At 33.0% G+C, this 26,948-nt stretch overlaps 1 pseudogene; it reads left to right on the top strand.

The window, feature by feature from the left end:
* Nucleotides 1-2,125: 2,125 nt before the first annotated feature.
* Nucleotides 2,126-3,959, top strand: LOC121223184 (calcium-dependent protein kinase 32-like; annotated as a pseudogene).
* Nucleotides 3,960-26,948: the final 22,989 nt, after the last annotated feature.

Below are 26,948 nucleotides of genomic sequence, written 5' to 3'. Positions count from 1 at the left end.
GAAAGGGAAGGGAAAGGGGAAAGGGGAGAAGAAGGCGTCATTTTCCGGAAAATGTCTTACCGAGTTCAAAAGCGTAAGATATTTTTCCCAAATTTGTAATAGGTTTTCCCGTGTTGCGGAATTGGTTTTACAAAAGGAAAATATTTTCCTGCTATCAAACACTGGAAAACGTGTAAAACCAATTCCGGAATTGGTTTTCCCCTATCAAACACAGCCTTACTGATAACCCATTTTACTGAAATTTTAGGAGCCATTTTATTTTTTCTATGTAAATTAGGGTTATTGTTCCTTCTGCAACCATGGAAGACTTTGGCTACTCATCAATAACACCATTTGCAGCTTGAACCAAACTTGAATTATTCTGCGGGTGGCTATTTGAACCAAGCTTACTTTATTCTAAGCATCAGTTTTGATTGCAATCAATTTATTTTTCCGAGCTTAATATGCAGTTTTAGTTGTAATGATTCTAGGCATCACCATTTGCAGTTTTAGTTGCTATTAACGTTTTTATATTTTCATCATTAGTCTGCTGCCCTTTTGACCATAAGAAAAAAAGGGGGTGTAACAGAAGATAGTTTCTAAATGCGTGGTGCCTTTTTGGTTAAAAGTTAGAACTTAGATGTGTTAGTTTTTTTTAATTACACATTTCTATATGACTACCTATTTGTTAATTTCTGTGGGGATAAATGACTTCATTGAAACATTGGGTTCTTCTTTAATGGTGCTACTCTTTGGCCATATATTTTAACTTTTGGATTATTGTTTGTAAAGAAAATAGTATGTATAGAGTTACTTTTTCTTGGAAAGGGGGTAGAGAGCTTAAATTTTACATCTTCCTCTAGTTTTCTCACGCTGAAAGATTCATTGAATGATTATTTGGTGTGCTTCTATTGATCAACCTATTTGTTCAAGATGCTATAATTTAAGTTGTGGTTGTCAGCTTGGTTATGTTTAGTATATTCTCGAGTTAAATTAGATTTCATGAAGTCGCTGATACTCAAGTGACAAAGTGGATGTTGAGCAAAGGGCAATGAGCTATGATGGGAACATATGACACCCTTCTGCTTGCATTTGATATGGAAAATAGAGTGGATAAGGCTGGATCATTGTGGAACATGGTTTCACATACACATAATCGTTCTATCTCAAAGTGGTTGTTTTTTAGGAACTATAGGTCCAAGCAACTATAAGACTGCTTCAGTTATCTCCTTTTTACATTTATGCTCAATCATTGATGGGTGTCGAATCCACCAATATAAACCTACGCCTTAGTTTGCAAATTATACAGTATAGAGGGTAGGGTCGATCCCTCAGAGACTGGTTTACTGTAAACTGTTGCTCACTTGACCAGATTTATGTCGGGGCAGCTGTCGTGCCCAAGACGTTCGAGGAGAAATAAAAATTGATGACCTGAAATAAATAGAAAATAACGTAAAAAGTAAAAGTTGAAAACAGAATAATAAAAACTGTGAAATAAATATTAAGAAAAATTAATTAGAATGAGCTCAGCTTAGACACGAATTTTTCTCGTTTTTGAACCGATCCTCGAAATTGGATAAACTCCTCTTTTCCAATAAGCTAGTTATAGCTACTAAGGATGCCTCGAACACCAACTCTTCCTTGTGTAAATTAGTTATGGAACGTCCAATAACTAATTCTTACCGATCGAACAACCACGAAACGTTCGTGATTTAGAATTCCGACAGCTTTGCGTTCTAGAAGAGCCTAGCTCGAACCAATGCCCTCAATCGCGTGGGACATTTAAATCCGGTTACTACTTCCCTTGACGGAACCAAACAACAATCTCCACTTAGCACGCCAATGTGTTCACAGAAAATCGATTAGAAACGTTCCTTTCGGAATTCCAACTGTACGTCTAACCACACTAAATCAAACAACGTCTTTTTTGACTTAGTGTTGATCTGACTTTATGAGTTGACAAAATCATACTCTTAATCCGGAGAAGTAATAAGTACTGGAATTTTAGGAGTTAAATGGCTCGGGTTCGTAACTCACGGGTTTTGACGAGGCTAATTTCGGCCTAAAGCTGAAAATGGGTTTAGTTGGCTAAGGTTTGGGGCATGTTGGTATTTGATAAATTAAATAAGGTAGAAAAGGTGAAAAGATGGGTGATGTGATTGAGTATGGGGGTTGGGATATATTAAAGTGGGGTGGTTGACTATTTGGAAAAAATCGAAAAAGGAATTGCAAATGGCTTGATTTGGTGATTAGCTACTGGAAATTAAAAATTGAAGGAAAGGAAACTAAAGAAACAACAATGCTACGTGAGAAAAGAGAGAATGTATTGAAAGACAAGAACTTAATATTTTTGATTGATGAATTGATGAACAATACAAGCTCTATTTATACTAGGGGATTTACTAAATTAGGAGCCAACTAGTCATAGGAAATTAAGGAAAAATATCACATAATAAAATAAATCCCAAAATAATCTCTCACTAAGTCAAAAATTTCAGCTAATTAATCTTGGAAAAATTCTTCTTTGGCCCTCCTTTTTTGCTTCTTTCTTCAATCTAGCCCAATTGTTTCCTTTTTCTTCTATTTAGCCCCAAATTGTATTCCTGCACAAAATTCAATAAATATGGCAAAATTAGTGGTGCATTCTCATAAATTAACCAAATTAATTATATAAAATATGTAACTTTAGCATTTAATCAATCATCTAAAAAATGCTCTCTTTTAACAGGTGAATGATTCAATGAGATTGTGGGAAGCTCATATTACATGGCTCCGAGGTTTTTAAACGTAATTATGGCCCAGAGGTTGGTGTCTGGAGTGTTGGAGTTATCGTCTATATTTTACTTTGTGGTGTGCCACCATTCTGGGCAGGTTTGTCTTTCTATTTTCAAGTACATCCCTTTTTTTCATCTAACATCATGAAGGTTATATCTCGAGATAAATGTAGAGACAATGTGTGCTTCCAGATTTTGGATAAAGAAAAGAGAGATATAAAGAAAAAAAACTTTTAAATTTATCTTTAATATTATGTATCAGGAATTTGATGTATTCTTTTGCATACGGTTCACTATCTACTCTTTTACTTTTAAAAAAATAGATATAAACTACATTTCTCGTGTTTGCATACAGAGACTGAGCTGAGGGTGGCACAAGCAATTATTCACTTTGCTATTGACTTTAAGAAGGACCCATGGCCTAAGGTTTCGGACAATGCAAAGGACCTTGAAAAGAAAATGCTTAATCCTGATCCAAAGTAGCGTCTTACAGTACAAGAGTGCTTGGTAATCTTCTGTTACATGCTTTATTTTTGTTGATATATATTTTCTATGCATGAAAAATCATCCCAACTATTGTATGCAGAACATCCACGGCTACAAAATGCCAAGAAAGCACCCAATGTTCCATTGGGTGAGACTGTGAAAGCTAGGCTCAAACAATTTTCTATAATGAACAAGCTAAAGAAGAGAGCTCTAAGGGTAATAATCCATATAACTATTGTAGTTTATCTGCTTTTAATTTGCATGGACCTATAGTTTCTACATTTAAGACAAGCAGAAGTTGGTTCTTAGAAGATACATAAGCAAATGGAAATTCGATTTCTACTAGTTGATTTCCTAACATTTTAACATGCATATTGCAAACATAAAAAATGATTATTTATAGGTATTTTATTAAGCCTCATATGTCTATATGACTTTGACCATTCAAGTTTATGGCAGGTGCAACATCCGAGAATCCAGGATCTTATGATGACCGGCATTCGTAACTTGCAAGCATTTGCACTGTACATTCAGAAGAATGATATCAAATTTGATCTACTTTCCATTACCAAGGAAATGGAAAAACAGATATCTATATTCACACTGATGTTTCTTCCAAAACACATCTATCCTTCTTTTATTTACTTTTCAAATTATGTAAATTGAGAGTATCGTTCCACTTGGATTTGGATTTATTTTTTCTTTTGCATGTCATTAATTATTTATCCTTTGTGTTGTCAAGATCGTATATAAGTTTGACTTTCTAAGAGAAGTCAATGCTATGGAGAGAATTCGCTATTTCTTATATGATAATAACATAAAGAATTATGAGTTTTTGAACAACATAAAATGAGGAATGGCTTTTGAGACAAAGGGATTACGTATCTCAGCTCCTTCTGTATTTATGTCGAGTTTTCTTCATGTTTTTTAATAACATAAAGAACTATGAGTTTTTGAATAATATAAAATTAAGGATTATGGTTTTTGAAAAACAAAGGACTATGAGTTTTGATTTTTTTATTTCACATATGAAAAGATCTAATGTTACTAAAATTTAGTAATTTTTATGTAAAATTTAAAGGTTTTTATTTCACCAAAAGATTGCTATAAATAATTAATTATTTAAATAATATACCTTATAATTAATTGTTGTTACCATGTTGATAAAATAAAATATAAAAATATGTCTTCTATTAAAATTGACTATTAAAATAGAATGTTATTAGAGGATTATCATACTGTATGTTAAACTCATTTTTATATTGGCGATTGTGACCTCTTTGTAAGAGAAGAGGTGAGAGGCTAGACTGAAGCAAATATATTAGGCATTGAAATATTTTTAATAATATTATTATATTAAAATAATTATTAAATATTATTAATAATTATATTAAGAATGTTACTAAATTATATATTATTTTATTAAATTTTATTTAACAATAATCTTATTAAAATTTAATAACAATAATCAACTACCTACAAAAATTTTGTTAAGGGTACTTTGGTCATTTAAGTATTTTTCCTTATACTATTCCAATATCTATTACATTCAACCAAACACAAGAATGTTATTACAACTCTATGCCATTCCATTCAACCAAACAATTGAATTACTGATTACCATTACAGCTCTATTCAATTACAATTGTATTCCATTACAGTGAACTAAGGGTACGTTTGGTTGGGGGGAATGAAATAGAGCTGTAATGTAATAGAGCTATTAATAGAATAGAGTTGTAATCAATAATTCAGTTGTTTGGTTGAATGGAATGGAATAGAGTTTTAATGGCATAAGGAAAAAGACTTAAATAACCAAAATACCCTTAGTAGAATTTTTTTGATAGATGATTATTATTTTAAAATTTTAATAAGATTATTATTAAATATAATTTAATAATAAATAATAATAAATAATTTAATCATATTTTAACATATTTATTATTAAATACAAGTTAATAAAATAATATATAATTTAATAACATTCTTAATATTATTATTAAAATATGAATTAATAAAAATCATAATATATAATATTAAAAAAATAATATATAACTAGTTTATTATTTTTAAACACATATTTAATGTGCTAAATGTTCCATTATCCATTTATTTTTTCCTTGCACTCTTTTTCTTCCTTTAATAAATTTCTTTTATCTTTTATATAATAAAAATCAAGTTTATATAATCTTCAATTGAGTTAATTGGAAGATCCATCTACAACCATGGCTGAATAAATAGATTATCATATTTATAAACATATCATTTATATTTTTATATAGTTAAATTAAAACACTTGTTCCTTGTCAAAAAACTATAAGGAAAGTCAATCCAAGCTAAAGTGCTATACTGTAAACAAGCATCAAAAGAGCACATAAAATATATATTTCAAAGTTTCATCTCAAATTGGATTATCCCCCACATTCATGCAACCAAGCATTGCAAACGACACACATATCTACATACAGTCAACATTATGATCAACTACAGGTTGCAAGAATACTTAGTAGCGATACTTTGTCGAGTAATCTTTCGGAGCAATTACCAGACCACGACCTTTCCTTGCCCCACGGTATACAGTCTCAATGATGTCTATGAACTCTTGTTTGTCCTTGAGAGCCCAGTTAATCTTGTTATTATCGGTGCCAAGATCAATCATAATGTGCTTGTTTCTGAAAAAAATCATTGTTGATGGATCGACAAATTGAGCAACACAATCAAGATACTCAAAGTGTTTCCTCATTAAAATTCCCTCCATTCTATCTAAATTAGGTGGTGCATATCCCTGTTTTTAGTTCATAAAATTTCAAACGAGAAACCAAAATTTATTTAATAAATACAATCTATCCATCCGATGACAAATTGGTTAACCCTAGATATCAAATATAAAACATACAAATTCTTTCGTTCTAAACAGTTGCTTCATTGATTCCATTAATTGGAAAAGAAAGCCACCAAGATCATACAATAAAGAAACATTACACCCTTAAGAAAATGCATTTGGAACAAACTAAAACCTGATACTAAACGCCTCCGAAAAAGATACATTGATACTAAAAGCAAAGCCTAGTACCTTGGCATCATTAAACAGAAGAAACTCATTACACTAGGAATGCAACAATTAAAATGTTATTAAGCTTTAAAAGCACAATCCAGTGAATTGTAAGAGAATTTTTTATATGAAACATTCTACAAAGCCGATAATATTAAAGGTGGCAGCAATTAACAAAAGATCATCACTTTACATTAAAAAGCCTTATTCTTTGAGGTTGAAGATGTTAACTTATTAACAGTTGTATTACCATCAAAATTATTTGTATTTCTGACCCCTCCTTAAATGAAAGGAATGCTTTTCAGTTACTAAAATCATGGACTTTTAAAGAAGTCTAAAGTCACACTAGTACAAGAATAAATCATTTTTTTCCGTATTTTTGTAATAGAATACATGAAAGATACTACAGTCACTCTAAACCTCACCTCTACAGATTTGTCCATGCCATCACTTGTACCAGTATCATTCTGTAAGAATCTTCTTTGATAACTAAGAGATCATTCTTGTGAACCTGAATCATCAAATATATCTGACCTTCTATTCAATAATATTTTACCAGGAATACTGCGACCCTTAAGCAACCTTAAAAGAGGCATAAAAGAATATTATTATTTGTTGATGAAGCAAAAAATTTGGAGTAAACAAGTGCATGAAGCAAAGATTTTATTAACATGTAATCCTAGCATTTGCTTTTACAATTAAGATAATAAAAACCACCTTAAATTCCCAAATCCACATAAGCAAGGTAATAAAGGTTAATAACACGACAAGGGAACTTTACTGCAAAGGAATTTTTTTTCAATTTGACTTCTTAACAGTGAAAGAGAGATTTGCATAAAGAAAAACAACATTGCAACCCATGTTGGCATTGATCTTCAACCAATTTACATAAAGAAAAACAACTCCCCAACCCATGTTAGCATTTCAACTAATTTACATTTAGAAATCCAAGCTCAGCAATATTATCATTCATAAGCATGGGCAAACAAATTGTAACATTTTTGTTCCATAACCTTTATGAACTCCCCACGTTTAGTAACTGTCCTTTTTATTATCAGGAAAGCCAAACTAAAAGACAATGAGTAACCCTTTTTGAACCCCTATGATTCCTATGATTCCCCAACAACAATGCCATGATCAAATTACAACATAAACCAAAATATCAGACTTTTTAGGGAAAAAATAGATAAATACTATGATCTAAGCACAAAGATAAAAAGATCATCTTCCAAAAGAAAGAAACCAGGTTATGCCATTGAGTAGAATTTTTGAGATCTGGCTTTAATTCCTAAAAGGCGCTTTCAATCTAAGTGCAAACCGCAACAAATTAAACCCAATAAACCTAATTGAAAATTTTTGCGAAATCAAAATTTCCCCCTAAAGAGGAAAAATTCTTCCACAGGAATTCAGAATCAAAACTGAAATTCGAAATATCAGAAGGTATTTCTCTAAATCCAATGAAAAAGAACAATCCAAAATCAACATTGAGAAACTAGAAAGAAAATAGAGGAAGAAAAGTAATGGGAAATTGGAATGGTTAGAAAGATGTACCTTTGGACATTCTTGAGGGTTTGATTAAACTTGGAATCAAGGCTTTCTTTGTTACGCTAATCTTCTTCGCCATGGTTGCTGTTGTTGTTCTTTCAAACCCCTCTTCTTACTTACTCCAAACGTTCTACACAGGTATATTGGGAGAATGGTGAGGGTAAAGAGAAAGTAAGAAGAGAAAGTTTAAATAATATAGAGAAATTTCATACTCGCACGATAATCTTTAAGATTTGTTGAAAAAATCTCAGATGGGAGTTGGGAGTTTGAAGAGGATGTGAGACGGGTAGAAAAGGAAAGAAAAATAATTTGTATATTACTAGAAGCGTTGAATAGCCATTCATTATAGATGGCTTTGAATTGCTATTCAATAGTTTTGAGGAATCAAGCTGTAATGGCTATTCAATAGAACATGTTTTACATCCAACCAAATCCTTGAATAGTTTTATTATGTTTGTAATACCCCAAAATTTCTAATTTCATTATTGTGAAAATATGACATAAATATCTGTCAGCTTTAGTGGTTATGTGTGCTGGGAGTGTTTGGGAGGTCCCAAGTTCAAGCTTTCGCTTGGGAAAATTTTGGTATTTTGAATGAATTAGACCTTACTCTTGTTTAGTAGGCTTTTATTTGATTTTTGGGTAAATTACATCAGAATAGGCCTGCTGGTCTGGTAGTTAAATGGTGTGTTATTATGGTGGAGGTCTTGTGTTTGAATCCCTATGCAGGCAATGGTATTATGATTTTTAGCTCAGGTTTCGGGATAGAGTTGTGTAATAGGGGGATTCTGAGTAGTGGATATGTAGTGGGAATTAGGGGAGAAGATTAAGGGATTTTGAGGGTTATCAGGATTTTATTTTATTTTTTTCCCATAACTAAATTTTCACTCTTTTTTCCAAAAAAAATTCTGTCGTCAATTCTTCTCCCTCTCCTCTTGCCAAAATTCTCTGAGTTTTTCCATCTTTATCTTCTTTTTATTCTTCTTGATTTTTCCCTAACCTATTTATTTTCCTTCGTTTTCGCACGCGATTAGTGCTTGTTTAGTTTCGGTAAGTGTTTCTCTTCGTTTCTATCATGAATCTCTTAACGACTGAAGTAGTAATGTTTTTTCTCTACGATTTGGGTGTAGGGGGAGGCTCGGACTGGTGAATTCAGTGTTCTTGTCTTAACAATAGTTAAACGGAGGGTTATTGTTAGTGGTAAGTTGGGTTTCGGTTCGTTCTTGTTGTCAATTCGCTTGTAAATTCATTAAATTGATGTTGAGTGTCTCAATTATAGGCTTTGGAGTGCTCGAGGACTGTTTCAGCATCAAACAAAACTAGGTGTGTACCCGAAACGCAAAAAAAAAAGATTCGGCGAAAAGCCGAAATTACTTACTATTTGGGCAGCAGCAATAGGCTAACTTTGAAAAATCACCATAAATTGTGGAAATCGAATTATAGGATGAAAAAAATATAAAATTAAATCTTATTGAGTCTAGTTTCTCATAGAAGAAACGGTGTAAGTGATGGAATTGTAAATCGTGAGATATAATAAACTTTGTGAGACAAGGTTAGATTGAATTCGGGTTCCCCTGTTCTGAATTTGGAAAATCAACAAAAATTAGATAAAAATAATTAGGGGTTAAAATTTAGATGTTTAAATTATTAATGAGTCTATTTTCAATAGAAACAAATGGAAATATCATCCAAATTTTGTACTAAGAGATAATTAAGTTTTAGCAAAGAAGGGACGAAGCTGTCAGACAGCAGAACAGGGGTAAGTCTGAAGATTTTACTATACTTATTGGTTGAGCCAAAATTCTGAAAATTTTATGGTAGAAAAGTATTTGAGTCTAGTTTCAAAGACATCAAACAGATCTTAATTCGGAATTCTATAGCTGAAGATATAAATAATTTAGTAACAGTGACTCAAGTGGATAGCTTTGAAGGAACATATAAGTAAATGGTGAAAACATATATGAATAATTAACTAGCACGAGTTACATAAAAATGAATCAAGTGGCCAAGGCCAATTTGGGCCGAGTGGGCCACATGGGCGTGTGAGCCCATTTTTTTAAAAAGTTCTGTAAGGTTCAACGGGTCGCCCAAGTTGACTGTGGACCTACTGTAGGGTCGGTAAGCTTTACTTAGACCCCTATATTTGTGATTTGTCTGCCTAATTTCTATACCGAGCATGACTTATGATATCTGAATGTATGTATTATTAATTGCATAATGACATGAAATATTTTGTATGTTGCATTGCATCGGGGTGGGTTGATGATATTTGGAGGAAGTGTCTGAAAGGCTATTAAGCCTGTTATCTGACAACTCAGCTCCAACCTTCTGATTATGTGCCACATTTCGGTACAGCATGGTGTGTAAGGATGGGTGGGTTGATTTAATCCCCACATGCTGTGTAGGGTTGGACGGAGATGGTGTGTAGAGGCTCGTGGGTAGGATTCTGATTTACTGTATCTACATTTGTATCTGATATAGGCCAAGGCCCTAATGTATTTCTAAGACTGTATCTGAATGGGCTAAGGCCCAAATTGATTCTGTGATGGGCACGGGCCCCAGACTATATCTAACTAAATTTTGTTGATTATCTGTATGCATGATTTCTGTGGAGATTAAACACTAAGTTTGCGAAAACTCACCCTTTCTCTGTTTAACTTGTATAAGTAATCTTCAGGCTTGACAAGTCGGTGCAGCGGAGGAATCGACGGTGGCCACACGTAAACTTTAGACTATTTTTTGTTAATGCATAGAATTTATTACTTATTTGGGGTTTTTGATGTATCTTCTGGACTATGGACTGGTTGGCTTTAAATTTGAGACTTTATACTATTTTTTATGATTTTTTTAAAAACTGCAACTCTAAAAAACACGGTTTTTTCTAAAAACTAAGGTTTTTTGTAAATAGAAATGATTTTTCCTAAATTAATTGGTCACAAAAGCTTCCGCTAGGAGACAAGTTTTAAAGAAAATAAACTAGTTTTTTTTCAAATTAAATAAAAGCTAACTTACTGTAATGGTTTTTAAACTCAACAATCTTGTCTTCAAATCCTTTTCCATGTGACATCGCCAGATTCGACCATAACGTCTAGGCCGAGTTTGGGGTGTTACATTTAGTGGTATTAGAGCCAGGTTGCAAAACTCGACTGTGGATTTGGGTTTTAAAACTTGGTTTCAAAGAGTTAATTTTTAAATGGTTTGAAATATTTTTGACTGAGTATGTGGTACACCGAGTTTCCAGCGCCGATTCTGTAAGTGTTCTAAAAACTCTGATAAGTTTTTGAAAATATGAGTAGCATATTCTGAAACTACTATAGGTAGTACATTGTACTAAGAACACTGTAGATAGTGTATACTGAAAACAGTAGCGAAGCTGAAAACTGTAGTAAGTCTGCGATTCGTGATAACAAACTCTAAACTTCTAATATTATTTTGCATAAAATATCTACTAATAGATATCGAAACTATAACTGATTCGTAAAACTGTTAACACAAATAAGCTATAAATTCTAGTATGAGTGCACGAGGTATCTGTAGATGGGGAACTAGAGCCCGAGGTAGAGGCCGTAGAGGGGCTTGAGCTGAGTCCTCGTCGTTAGGCAGCATGTCGAATCTAGATACGAGCGAGATGCCAGTTTCACCTGCTACAGAGACTGGGTCTCATGATCGCATGGCCGAGGACGACGCATTGTCCCAGGCTATGCTGAGAATATCCAGATCGAAAGTCAATCATAGAAAAAACTGAAGCTCCTCGGAACTGGTCAAACAGATCATCTATCCTCGATGGGGGTACTTATTTTTAATGGTCAATTTATGCAGCTGATTGTAGTCGATACACATACACATGGATCCATCCTTTTTCTTTACAAACAGAACCAGTGCTTCCCACAGAGATACACTAGGACATATGAACCCACAATCTAAAAGCTCTTGAATCTAAGCCTTACGCTCCACAAGCTCCTTCGGTGCCATTCTATAGGGAGCAATGGACACTGGAGTTGTACCAGGAAGGAGCTCTATCCCAAACTCCATTTCATGATTCAGAGGTAAACCTGATAGCTGATCAGGAAAGACGTCTAGAACATCTTTTATCGTTCTGATATCCTTAACTGTAGAGTCCTTAGAATTCGAAACACTTACATGGGCCAAGAATACCTCACATCCCTTATGAACCAACTTCTTCGCCACTAGTGCAGAGATCACATTAAATAAGTAGTTCTGAAGTTCTTCGATCATGACTACCTCTATATCCTCCTCAGCGATTTTTGCCTTCTTGACCAGGGCAGAAAGATCTTACTCCCTCTGCGGGGCTATCAGAACTCCTAAATTATCTCTGAAGAATTCTCAAAGCGAACATATCGCTCATACTTAGATGCCACAATACCTCGCACATAGCGGCTCAATCTCAGAAACTCTACCTCGTACTCGATAATTGATCGATTCCCCTATGTAAGATTCAGAAACTCCCTCCTACGTGCATCCACATAACTAGCTCCGACATATTTCCCCTAGAAGGCGGTCTTAAAGAAATGCGGTCTTAAAGAACTCCCAGGTCAAATGTTCGGGCTGAGTGCCGTCCTTCATGGTCAACCACCACTAATGAGCCTCATCCCGCAGTAGCGAGACTACACCATTTAATTTCTACTTAGCGTGCAATCTAGATCATCCATGATCCTCTCCTTGGCCTCAACCTAGTACTTGGCCACACTAGGGGCGACCCTAGTGACACCCCTGAGAGCTTAGCTCTATTGGACCGGAGTTGTTTCGTAACCAACCCTTGGCCCTCAAATCCAATATTGGGCCCAACGACCCTCTCTAAAATCCTGAGCATAGCCTGGGACAATGCATCGTCCCCAGCCATGCGATCTTGAGACCTAGTCTCAATAGCAAGCGACACTGGCATCTCACTCATATCTAAATTTGGTAGATTGCCAGATGATGAAGACCCAGCTCGAGCACCTTTACGGCTTCTACCACGGCCTCTTGTACCCCATCCGCGAGTACCTCTAGTGCTCCTTGTCTAATTACATTTTATCGATATTAATAGTTTTATGCATCATTTTACAGTTCCAGTGTTTATTAATAGATATTTTACGAAAACAGTATCAGAAGTGTACAGTTTGTTTCATACATCGCAGTGTCAATCAATGTCTATCAATTTTACTACAGCCTCAGTATACATTATTTTAATTGTTTTCAGTATAGTCTATCTATAGTAGTCTTAGTATATACTACCTATAGCAGTTTCAGGATATATTATCAAAAGCAGTTTTAGTTTCAGTCTAAACAATTCACAGTTTAAGAAAACATACTGGATTGGCGCCGGAGACTAGGTGTACCACACTTTCAGTAAAAATATTTAGAAATTAGTTATTAGAAATCACGTCTTAAAAACCCACATCTATAGTCGAGTTTTGCAACATTGCTCTGATACCACTAAATGTAACATCCCAAACTCAGCCTAGACGTTATGATCGAATCTGACGATGTCACAAGGTAGTGCTTTTCGAAAAATATGTCGTCGCTAAATCCCCTTTTCTATTTAACCATTTTTTTCTTTATCTTATGTTAATTTCAAATCGTGTCGTTCGTTTCCAAAATATTATTCATTTACAAATCGTTATTCAATTTCAAAATGTTTTCTTATTGTGGAAGCTTTTAAACAGTTTGCGTATTCGTGGTATTTTTGATAAAATATTAATTTTATTTAAAACCCCGAGTTTTACCTAACACTAGCATATTTAAATCATAAAACAGTATAAAAACCAAATTTAAACCAAAATCCGTAAAGGCCATAATTATAGCAAAATACTCTCAAATAAAAGTAAAATCAAAAAGAGGCAATAAATAATGTAAAAGAAGTCGTGTGGCCACCACTGAGTCCTCCGTCGCACCGATCCGCCTAAATCTAGGGATTACCTGTACAGATTAAACAAAAGGGGTGAGTTTACGTAAGCTCAGAGTGTAATCCCCATACAAATGAACAGACAGTAAACAGATAATCACAGTTTGAGCTAAAGCCCTTTTCAGTGTCAATATCAGTCTAATTTGGGCGTTAGCCCATCTCAGTACTAAAATAGTCATGCAGTAGGGCTTTAGCCCATCACAGTATCAGTAGCAGTAACAGATATGCAGTCACAAAAATTCTACCTATCCAGCCTCTACACACCATCTCTGCCCAACCCTACACTCCACGTGGGGATATAATTAACCCACACATCCCTACACTCAAAGTAGTACCGAATGGGGCACTAGACAGTAGTTTGCAGCTGAGCTGCCAGTAAATTAAGCTCGAGGCCTTTCAGTACACTTCCTCCAAACATTATAATCGCCCAACCCAATGGAATGCAATATACATATATGACATGCTATAACATAATATCATGCATGTAAATAAGGCATACAGTATCAAATCAGTGGGACATCATCGGGCTTAATCATATCAGTCATACAGTCGTTTCAGTCAATTAGGGGTCTAGGTAAGCTTACTGAACCTATAGATATGACATGATATAATTAACGCACCCATCCCTACACTCCAAGTAGTACCGAATGCGGCATTAGACAGTAGTTTGCAGCTAAGCTGCCAGTAAATTAAGCTCAATGCCTTCCAGTACACCTCCTTCAAACATTATAATCCCCCAATGCAATGCAATGCAATATACAGATATGACATGCTATAACATAATATCATGCATGTAAACAAGGCATACAGTATCAAATTAGTGGGACATCATCAGGCTTAATCGTATCAGCTATATAGTTGTTTCAGTCAATTAGGGGTCTAGGTAAGCATACCGACCCTACAGTAGAGTTAGAATCGACTAGGGCGACCCGTGCAACCTTATCAGTCAAACAGTGAAAATGAGCCTACAACCCCATGATGTTTGCCAGTGTGGGCCCACACGCCCGTGTGGCCCACATGACCCGAATTGGCCTTGGCATCGTGATCCATTTTAATGTAATCCGTGCTAGTTAATTATTCATATGTGTTTCCACTATTTACTCATATGATCCTTCAAAGTTGTCTACTTGAGTCACTGTTACTAAATTATTTGTATCTTAAGCTACAGAATTCCGAATTAAGATCTGTAAATTTTCCTTGAAACAAGACTCACATATCTTCTTACCATAATATTTTCAAAATTATTGGTTTAGCCAATAAGTACAGCTTATTCTTTAAACTTTCCCCTGTTCTGCTGTCTGACAGTTTCGACCTTTCTGTACTAAAAATTAATTATCTTCTCGTACAGAATTCAGATGATGTTTCCCTTTGTTTCTCTTGAAAGTATACTCATTGTTTGATTTTAAACATATAAATTATAACCCATAATTATTTTTATACAATTTTTAATATTTTTTCAAAGTCAGGACAGGGGATTCTAAAATCATTCTGATCTTGTCTCACTAAAATTCAAATATCTCAGAATATGAAATTCTTTTTCTTACTTCGTTTCTTCTATGAGAAACTAGACTCAAATATATTTAATCTCATATTTTTTTCATTCTCTAATTCGATTTCCACAATTTATGGTGATTTTTCAAAATTAGGCTACTGATGTTATCCAAATAGCAAGCAATTTCTGCTTTTTGCCGAATCCCTTATTTTTGTGTTTCGGGTACACACATGGTTTTGGTTGATGCTAAAATAGTCCCCTAGCACTCCAAAGCCTATAATTGAACAAATAACACCATAATCAGTCTTACCTCGTGATTAATCAAAATCTCGAAACTAAAATACTTACTCATAAAACGATGAACACTTACAGCAAAAACTTCAAAACGGTACGTTTATGAAAATCATGAGGAGAGCCTTAATCCTCGAGAAATGGTATTGCCAACACCCCAAAATTAGACTACTGATCACAAAATAATCTCTTAAAATGATACCCAACAACTTACTAAATTTGCACAAGTGCTGCTTAACGCTACGAAATCAAGAGGAAAGAATGATTTTGGGGGAACAAGGGAATTTCAGCAGTAGAGGAAAGAAAAGAAAAGATAATCGAGTAAGAAGAAAAGAAGAAAAATCTGGTAGAGATAGGGGAGAGAAAACATCAGATTAATGGAGAGAAAAATGACTTTTTTTTCAAAAAAGGAAAAAGTGATTAGATTTTGGATATTCTCCCCCATAATCCCTAATTCACTTCTAAAATCGCTCCCTCACTTCCCACTACACATCTACCACTCAAAAACCCAGTTCAGCACAACTCTTACCGAAATTAAGAGTAAAAATACAACCTTTGTCATCCCAAAGATTCAAACCCATGACCTCCCTCATACCAACACTCCACTTATCCACCAGACCAGTAGGCCCATTCTGTTAATTATTTGCCAACTTTTACTAAAAAGCCTACTGAATAATGATTTGCCTAAGTGTTGGCTTGAACTTGGGACCTCCCAAACACTCCAAGAACACATAACCACCAAAGCTGACAGATGTTTGTGTCACACATTCACAATACCCAAAATTAAAATTTTGGGGCATTACACAAAATCTCAATACCTTTAACTTAATAGGGAAAATGTTACATGGTTTATCTATCGTTGAAAAAACCGAATAGGAGGTTGAATCGGTTGGACTATCTATTTCTTATTTTTTCTTGATCAGTCTCTAAAATTTTCCAATTCAACTTATAAAGTTGAACTGCCAAATCAATAGATTCCTGGTTCATCCTGTTGAATTAGTCGGTCTTATTTTTAAAGCCATGGTTTTATCTAAAAACCTAAATTATTTTAAGGGTTAATGATGCAACATTAACCTGGATAACTGTAATACCCCGAAAATTACTACAGTAAGAAAGTAGGTATCTTTGATATAGTAAAATAAGGAAATAAAGTGGAAAAAAGGGAAATTTTGAGTTATGTCAACATTGGGAAGTATATTATGATATATTAATTCAAGAAAGGATTAAATTGCAAAAATGAGAAAAGTTTTATTGCCCAAGAAAGGGTTAAAGTGTAAATATGAAAAGTTGAAGGACCAATAGTGTAAATATTTTAAGGGTATAATAATCTAGAAAGTAAGGAAAATGAATGAATTAGGTCCAAATTGAATAGGTGAAGAATTATGAGGGACAAAATTGTAATTTTACCAAATTAAGTGATGACTCAAGGATGAAATTTTAAAAGATCATAAAGGGCAAAATGGTCAATTAGAAAGAGAGAGAACTCTAGAAGGTAATGATGATGTTGGTGATATTTTTAATTAATTAATTAGATAAATGTTATTTTATTAATATTTTATTAAGATTTTTAGTATTATTTTATTGTTAAATGATTAATATAAAAGGGAGGAAAGATGAAGAGAATTTATCATCCTTTCATGCCTCCAACGTGAGAAGAAAAAAGAAAGAAAGAAAATTTCTTTTCTTTACAATCTGGTCCTTTCACCAAAAATCCACCATTTGCACTTAGAAATAAAAAAAAATTCATAGCCACCAAGAGAGAAAATTGATAAGGAGACTAAGGGGGGCTACAATATCAAGTTAGATTCAAGAAATAGAAGTTGGAGGAGAGAGAAAATCAAGTTAAAGATTGAAATCAATAGGGCAACGTAAGAACATCAAGATTTCAATATATTTTTGAGTTTGATATTATTGAAAAAGTATGAAATTGATGTTAATGTAGAGTTTTATTATATAAGGTTATATGTTCTTGATATGTTAGTGAAGGGAAATAAGAGGAAGTGATGGGAAATATTGTAGAGGAAGGAAATGAGGGTGTTATAAATTTGATTATCAACATTTTGCACTAAAACAGTTTTGGACAGCAGCAGTAGTTTGATTTTAAAAATTCACCAAAAATTGTAGAAATTGAACTAGAGGTTAATTAAAGTATTAAATTAAATTCTGTTGAGTCTAGTTTTACATAGAATAAACAGTGTAAGAAAAAGAGTTTCATATTATGAGATATATGAATTTTTGTGAGACAAAGTCAGATTGATTTTGGGTTCCCCTATTCTGACTTTGTAAAATCATCAAAAATTGTAAAAAAAATAATTAGGGGCTCAAATTTATATGTTTAAATTCTTGATTAGTCTATTTTCAATAGAAACAAATGAAAACATCATCCAGACCCCGTCCTAAGAGATAATTAATTTTTAGTAAGTATAGGTCAAAGCTATCAAACAACAGAACAGAGATAAATTTGAAGAATTTACTGTACTTATTGGCTAAACTATAAATTCTAAAAAAATTATGGTAGAAAGATATTTGAGTCTAGTTTTGAAAACATCAAGTGATTCTTAATTTAGAATTCTATAGCTCAAGATATAAATAATTTAGTGACTATAACTCAAATGGACAGCTTTGATATGAACATATAAGTAAATAGTGGAAATTATAGATAATATTATATATATGCATGTTATATACATTAAGGATGTGGAATGGAGAGGAGGAGGAGGAAAATATATGAATATTCAACTAGCATGAGTTTTCATTAAAAATAGCTAATTTGCATGTTTTAGGTTCAAGGACTAAATTGAATAAAAGTAAAATTTTAAAGGTAATTTTGTAAAAATGTCAAAAATTACCAAATTCCATGAAATGAATTGTTTTATTATTTAAATTAATAAATTGAATGAAATATTAATTTAGATCAAGATCGGGTGGAAATTCGAGGAAAATAAAATTTTACCAAAATGTCCCTAAATTTTGGTATTTCTGCAATTTAGGCTGGTAAGTTCGTATGAACTATATTCTGTATAATTTTGATTAAAGTGATTGTTATTTGGTGATGGATATTACAGAAATATGTGTTAGTATTGAATTGAATGAGAAATATATGTTAATATTGAATTGAATGTTGATTAGTGAATGAAAAAGTGAATTTGATATTGAAAGTAAATTTTGAAAAGAAAGTGAGTTTGAATTGAGAATTGGAAACCCAATTAACTAGTCAGACTAAGCCGGTTATAATTGGCATGCCATAGGATTGGAAGAGTACGGGAATTTATCGGCTTTTCCGATCAGGCACTATATGTGTCATATTAGGCACCACGTGTGTCGTTTCAGGCACTTTATGTGTCGTATACTGCTTATGATATATTGATCCGGCACTGTATGTGTCGTATTAGGCACCACGTGTGTCGTTTCAGGCACTTTATGTGTTGTATACTGCTTCTGATATGTTGATCAGGTATTGAGTACCGTTTTAGGCACAAAGTGCGGTACTGGTGTTTTGTTGGAATCCGTGTATCTACCAAAGTCCGAGCCTATTAATAGGGGTAATTAATTGAAAAGTTAAATCGAATGAAATGAGTCAGTTGAGCCATTGAAAAGAAACGTGATTGTGGAATATAATTTAAATATGTGAAGTGAATATGAAAATGTGAATAGAAAGCATGAACTAAATGTTCATGAGATAAATAATGGCCCACATTCTGATGATAAGACCATAACTGGGTTATGGCACTACAAATGTAAGACCATGGCAGGGCCATGGCAATGCATGTGTAAGACCATAGTTGGACTGTGGCACAGAAAGATCGATGTACTCATATCCATAAGTCGTTCTTCGATTCAGTAAGAAATGGTAAGAGACTTATGTGATTGAATTAAAAAGATTTATAGATTATTATTGATATTGATTTTAAGGAAGTGTGTTTATTGATTATATTGTATTTGGTAAAGAAATTATGTATGTTGGGACGAGTAATAAACTCAAGTGTGACATGATGAGAAAATAAGTTTATCAATGTTGAATTTATATGTAATATGTGCAAGTACGCTAACCAATGTTGTTGCTTGATGCTTAGGCAAGTGCTAAGCTATTGGATGAATGGTAATATGATTATTTATATGATGCATTGAATTGGTAAGTATTTAAGTGAAAATATACTAGTGCTCATGAAAAAGTGGTAAGGTTTAAATTAAGCAATTTCTTATAAAATGACTTATCATGTGATCAATTCGAGAAAGGCTTTGGTTAAATGCACTAGCTTGTGACCATGGTTGAATGATATGTTTATGACTTTTGTGTCACGCATATGGAATAAGTGTGGAAAGTAAAGAAATGCAAATGAAAATTAAGAAATTATGAAGAGTTAAAGTTATATAAAATCTTACTGAGCTTGGGATAATATGTATAGGTGATGTTGTGGATTTATTCACCTTGTGAGTTGATGAATATAGCTTCACGAGTATTGCGGTATCAATATTGGATTATTCTTGATATATATAAATTTCATATTTGAAATGAATTGATATGATTAAATTTTATACAAGCTTACTAAGCAATCATTGCTTATATATTTGTTTTCTTCTACTTTTCAGATTATCGAAAGCTCGATTGGGTTGGAAGTTTGTCGGATATATATCACACTATCCATTGGTTCTATCGGTATGTATTAATGTTTTGATTTTGGTTATAATGGCATGTATAAGTTAATTTGGCCAACGTTGGTTCATTAATATTTTGATTTTGATTGGTTTCAAGTATGAATGCTAGATGAAATGAAATATCTAATAATTAATTTGTAAACTTTGGTAATGCTCTGTAACTCTGTTCTAGCAAAGGATTTGGGTTAGTAATAACAAACCTTATTACTAACTCGCTGATAAGCACACAAATATAAAAAGACAAAATGAGTGAATCTATATCGATATAGCCTTTATGCTTGTCTATCGAACCAATAAAGACAACACCAAATCCTAAACTACAAAATATAATGCATTTTCAAACATCTATTCCACATATCCTTGGATAGTACTAGGACAAACATGTACAAGCAAAATGAAGAATTAAAACAAAATGAACTTTCCTTGTAACCAAACCTTGAAGTACTCTCGGAACCAGGACCGGAGTCTTTTTGTTATTCTCGTATAAGAAACAGCGAATTCTCTCCATAGCATTGGCTTCTCTTAGAAAGTCAAACTCATATCTGATTTTGACAACACAAAGGATAAATAATTAACGACATGCAGAAGAACAAAGAAATCCAAATTTGAGTGGTACAATACTCTCAATTTACATAATCTGAAAAATACATAAAATAAGGATAGATGTGTTTTGCAAGGAACAACAATGTGAATAGAAATACCTATGTTTTCCATTTCCTTTACAATGGAAAACAGATCAAATTTGATATCAGTTTTTTGAATGTACAGTACAAATGCTTGCAAGTTACGAATGTCAGTCATCATAAGATCCTGGATTCTCGAATGTTGCACCTGCCATAAACTTGAATGGTCAAAATCACATAGACATAGGAGGCTTTAAAATAATCTTCAAGGGGACTTACCTTAACAACAACATCGTTCTTATCACCTCTCAATCTTGCTTGATGAACCTAATTCAGATACGAACATATATTAAGGTATATCCATTTGGTTTTTGTAAGCATTATCCTATTTCCAAAACTCGAGAACCCTGCAAAACTGTTAAAATTTATGGTAGCATTAAAACAACAAATGTGCCATATCCTACTGTATGTTGGAAAGCATGACGCTTGTTTAATGAAAATGTTCAAACTTCAAAGATTTCATATGTTTAAATACATAAACCTATACCCTTCCCAACATGATTATATAAACCTATACCTTTCTTAGCATGCTCATATAAAACTTGAAACGAGGTAAAGAAATGAAAAATAATACCTATGCAATCGATGCTGAACCGAGAGCATTTACATCAAAATTCTCAAAAATTTCACCCATGCTTTGACCAAACTCCTTCTCTAAAACAAGCTGAACAACATCAAATGGTATATTTACCAATAAAAGTATTTAGTACCAAAGTGAAAAGGAAAATACCAATAAGTAAGACAGGATTTCAAAAGGAACATAAGTAAATTTGAACATACAGCTAAAATTTAGTCTTTAATTGAGCTGACAGAACACAAAAAGCAAATGTTGTGCACTGTATTATGGTCGAATCTAGCGATGTCACATGGAAAGGGATTTGAAGACAAGATTGTTGAGTTTTTAAAAACGGTTACAGTAAGTTAGCTTTTATTTAATTCGAAAAAAAAACTAGTTGATTTGCTTTAAAACTTGTCTCTTAGCGGAAGCTTTTGTAACTAATTAATTTAGGGAAAATCATTTCTATTTACGAAAAACCTTAGTTTTTTAGAAAAAAAACCGTGTTTTGTGGAGTTGCAGTTTTAAAGAAAATCCATAAAAAAACAGTATAAAGTCTCAAATTTAAAGCCAACCAGTCCATAGTCCAGAAGATACATCAAAAACCCCAAATAAGTATAAATTCTAGGCATTAACGGAAAACAGTCTAAAATTTACGTGTGGCCACCGTCAATTCCTCCGCTGCACCGACCCGTCAAGTCTAGGGATTACCTGTACAGATTAAACAGAAAAAGGGTGACTTTTTGCAAACTCAGTGTGTAATCCCCACAGAAAATGTGCATACAGATATTCAACAGTGTTCAGTTAGATAAAGTCTGGGGCCTGGGCCCATCACAGAATCAGTTTGGGCCTTAGCCCGTTCAGATATAGTCTCAGAAATACATTAAGGCCTTGGCCCATATCAGATACAGAATGCAGATACAGTAAATTAGAATCCTACCCACCAGCCTTTACACGCCATCTCCGTCCAACCCTACACACCATGTGGAGATTAAATCAACCCCCATCCCTACACCGTGCTGTACCGAAATACAACACATATCAGAAGATTGTAGTTGAGCTGCTAGATAACAGGCTTAATAACCTTTCAAACACTTCCTCCAAATATTATCAACCCACACCAATGCAATGCAACATACCAAATATGTCATGTCATTATGCAATTAATAGTACATGCAGTCAGATATCATAAGTCATGCTCGGTATAGAAATCAGACAGACAGATCACACATATAGGGGTCTAAGTAAAGCTTACCGACCCTACAGTAGGTCCACAGTCGACTTGGGTGACCCGTGCAACCTTACAAAAATTTTCAGAAAAATGGGCTCACACGCCCATGTGGGCCACTCGGCCCAAATTGGCCTTGGCCATGTGATCCATTTTTAATGTAACTCGTGCTAGTTAATTATTCATATATGTTTTCACTATTTACTTATATGTTCCTTCAAAGCAGTCTACTTGAGTCACTATTCCTAAATTATTTATATCTTGATCTACGGAATTTCGAATTAAGATCCGTTTGATGTCTTTGAAACTAAACTAAAATATCTTTATACCATAAAATTTTTAGAATTTTTGGTTTAGCCAATAAGTACAGTAAAATCTTCAAACTTACCCCTGTTCTGCTGTCTGACAGCTTCGTCCCTTCTTTGCTAAAAATTAATTATTTCTTAGTAAAAAATTTAAATGAAATTTCAATTTATTTCTATTGAAAATAGACTCATTAATAATTTAGACCTGTAAATTTTAACCCCTAACTATTTTTATCCAATTTTTGATGATTTTCCAAAGTCAGAACAGGGGAACCCAAATTCATTTTGACCTTGTCTCACAAATTTTATTATATCTCATTATTTATAATTCAATTACTTACACCATTTTTCTGTGAGAAACTAGACTTAATAAGATTTAATTCCATATTTTTTTCATCCTCTAATTCGATTTCCAAAATTTATGGTGATTTTTCAAAGTTAGCCTACTGCTGCTATCCAAATAGCAAGCAATTTTGGCTTTTTGTCGAATCCTTTTTTTTTTGCGTTTCGTGTACACAACTTGTTTTGTTCGATGCTAAAATAGTCCCCGAGCACTCCAAAACCTATAATCAAGATACTCAACATCAATTTAATGGATTTACAAGCAAATTGACAACCTAGAATGAACAGAAACCCAACTTACTACCAACGATAACCATCCATTTAACTATTGTTAAGGCAAGAACATTGAATTCACCAGTTCGAGCCTCCCCCTACGCCCAAATCGTAGAGAAAAACATTACCACTTCAGTCGCTAAGAGATTCATGACAGAAACAAAGAGAAACACTTACCGAAACTAAGCAAACACTAATCGCGTGCAAAAACGAAACAAAATAAATGGATTAGGGAAAAATCACGAAGAAGAAAAAGAAGAGAAAGATGGAAAAACTCAAAGGATTTCGACAAGAGGAGAGGAAGAAGGATAGACGGCAGAATTTTTTTAGAAAAGAAAGTCAAAATTCGGTTGTGGAAAAAAAAATCCCGATAACCCCTAAAATCCCTTAATCTTCTCCCCTAATTCCCACTACACATCCACAACTCATAATCCCCCTATTACACAACTTTATCCCGAAATCTAAGCAAAAAAAATAATACCCTTGCATGCATAAGGATTCGAACACAAGACTTCCACCATAATAACATACCATTTAACCACCAGACCAGCAGACCCATTCTAATGTAATTCACCCAACAATCAAATAAAAATCTATTGAACAAGAGTAAGACCTAATTCATTCAAAATATCAAAATTTACCCAAGCAAAGACTTGAACTTGGGACCTCCCAAACACTCCCAGAACACATAACCCCTAAAGCTGGCAGATATCTGTGTCATATTTTCACAATAACTAAATTAGAAATTTTGAGGCGTTACATGCAGTTTGCCAATAGCTAAGAACAGTAAAATCAACAAAAGGAGCAATCAATAAGAATCAAATAGTAAAAGAAAAATGTAAAAATAGACAAACCCATTTAAATTTTAACTAAAAGAACACAAAAGCAAAGACTATAATTTGCAAAGAGCTAAGAACAGCAAAATCAACAAAAGGGGCAATCAATAAGAATCAAATAGTACAAAAGAAGTAAAAACAAACAAACCCATTTTAATTGAACTGAAATAACACAAAAGCGAAGACCATAGTTTAAGGAACTAAGAATAGCTAAATCAATCAATAAGAATTAAACAGTAAAGAAACTAAAAAAAAAGAAAAAAACTAAAAAAACCGACTCATGTTGTTTATCCCATTTTGCTTATTGCTTTTGTGGATCCTTCGCAAAACTTACTCAAAGTTGAAACACCTATCGTTTCAACAATTACCCAAAAATGCAAAACTATCAAATTAACAACAAGAAGAATAATCAAAAGAAGAAGAAGATAAAGAAGGGAACTTATAGCCCGTATAAATATCAACTGCTCGAACCCAGAATTGAAATGAATGATGCTAATGTCTTAAATGAAGAGAAACCTTGTCTTGAATCGCTTTGAAATCAAAACCAGAAGCTAATGTGTTTTTCAATTAAGTCTGGATTTTTCCTTGCTGAAGATTTTTCCCTTAATTGAGAAATTTCTACGATCTCAATTGCTACGAGGAAAAGATTGAAAAAATTGGTGAGGGGCAATGATGTTTAGGGCTTTATAAATGGAGAAGGTAATGAACGTAGAGGCTGTAGTTGAAATTGCAGAAAGGATGATGATGAAAAATGAGGGTAAAATGAAAAAAAAAGGTAATCTCTCAGCATTCTTATCGTGCTCTGAATGGCAATTCAGAGGGTGGGGAAAAGAATGCTATTCATCCTCTATTCAGTGATGAGCGGGAATAGAAAACTAAACAGCAAGGCCTGTTATACACATTCCACTGAACCAAACAAGGGTTTGTGGTGGGCCTATAGAATTGAGTTGTAATGGCTATGCCATTACATGAAACCAAACAGGCTGTAAGTGTTTTTCATCAATTAAGAAAAAAATCTCAAATACCGAAAGAAAAAAATATCGAATAATTTTTTAAGTGTGGGCAAAATTAAATTGTAATTTTTACGATAGTAAAAATGCAATTTCACTATTTGAATAGCCTATATTTTTATAATTTTTAAAGGATTAAATCAAATTTTTATCATTTTTAGGCTGCCAAAGTGCAATTTTGCATTTACTAATTTAAGGGCCTAAATGGAAAATTTTCCATTTTAGGGGGCCGAGCCCCTGCCAACCCCCCAAGATACACTCTTATTCTTGATAACCCTAGTCTTTTACTTTCAATCCCATTGCAAATATGTGCTTAAAAAAAACACCTAAAACTGTTTGTTTCAAAGTAAAAGCTTGTACGAAAAATATTTTCACCCTTTTTTATTTTTTTATGTAAAATAGGATGGTCAGCGTAAAATTACCCTCTTATTCCTGTAAAATATCTTATCAATTTTTTTTCGTAAGACATTTTCCAAACTAATAAGACTTTATCCACTGTAACACCCCCATACCCGACTCGAACATCGGGTCAAAATACTGGGATGTTACATTCTCTGCTACATTCTTCACTTATCAAATATTTTTTATAAATTTCATAAATTTTCAATTTAGTCCCTTTTTGTCATAAAAGTTCAATATTCACTAATTAATCATATTAAATCAATTTTATTTCTTGTTACATTTTAATCACATAATTTATCTCAATATCTTGTTCCACATATCAAATTTCTATATATTTCACTTCTATTATTTCATCCACATATTTTTTCAAGTTTAACAATTTAGTCATTATCATCATAAAATTTTTCATATTTTTCAACAATTTCACTTTTACAATACTTTATGCATATTTCATCACCTCATAACACATTTATTAAAATTTTATCATAATTTCCTTATTCACATATTAAATTTTTTCAAATTTAAACTTTTTTACAATTTTAATTTAGTCCCTATTACCATGTAATTTATTTTTCACTATATAAGCTTAATCAAATAATTTATTATAATATCTTATTTCACATAACAAATTTTCACGCATACCACTTCTCTTGTTTCAATTACAAACTTCACAAAGTTTACAATTTAATCCTTAGCATAAAAAAGATTCATTATTTACTATATTTTCAACTTAATATAAATTTGTAATTAATTCACTACTTTATTTAAATTCTTTATTACCAATCTAAAATCTATGTTTGTTTCATTGAAAACAACTTTTATGAAATATTTTCAAGGAATCTGTCAAACAACTTTTATGAAATATATTAGCTTTTCCAGAAAAGTAAGTCATTTTCCAAAAATTATTTTTTGAAAACCATTCTAGTAAAACAGACGGAGCCTAAGAGATTATCCAAATTTCTTTCAGCCTAAAACTTGTATTACACTGTCAAAAAACAAAAGGGGGGAGATTGGGTGTTGTGCTCTTTATTTTAATGAAATAGATTAAATATTTAATCTAAGACTTAGAATAATTTATTTTGATCTAAGGGTTAAAAACAATTTGATTCTCATTTTAAGAGTTATTACTATAATTG

The sequence above is a fragment of the Gossypium hirsutum genome, chromosome D11, assembly GCF_007990345.1.
Source record: "Gossypium hirsutum isolate 1008001.06 chromosome D11, Gossypium_hirsutum_v2.1, whole genome shotgun sequence".
NCBI classification, from domain to species: Eukaryota; Viridiplantae; Streptophyta; class Magnoliopsida; order Malvales; family Malvaceae; genus Gossypium; species Gossypium hirsutum.
This window is presented reverse-complemented; position numbering and strand designations above follow the sequence as displayed.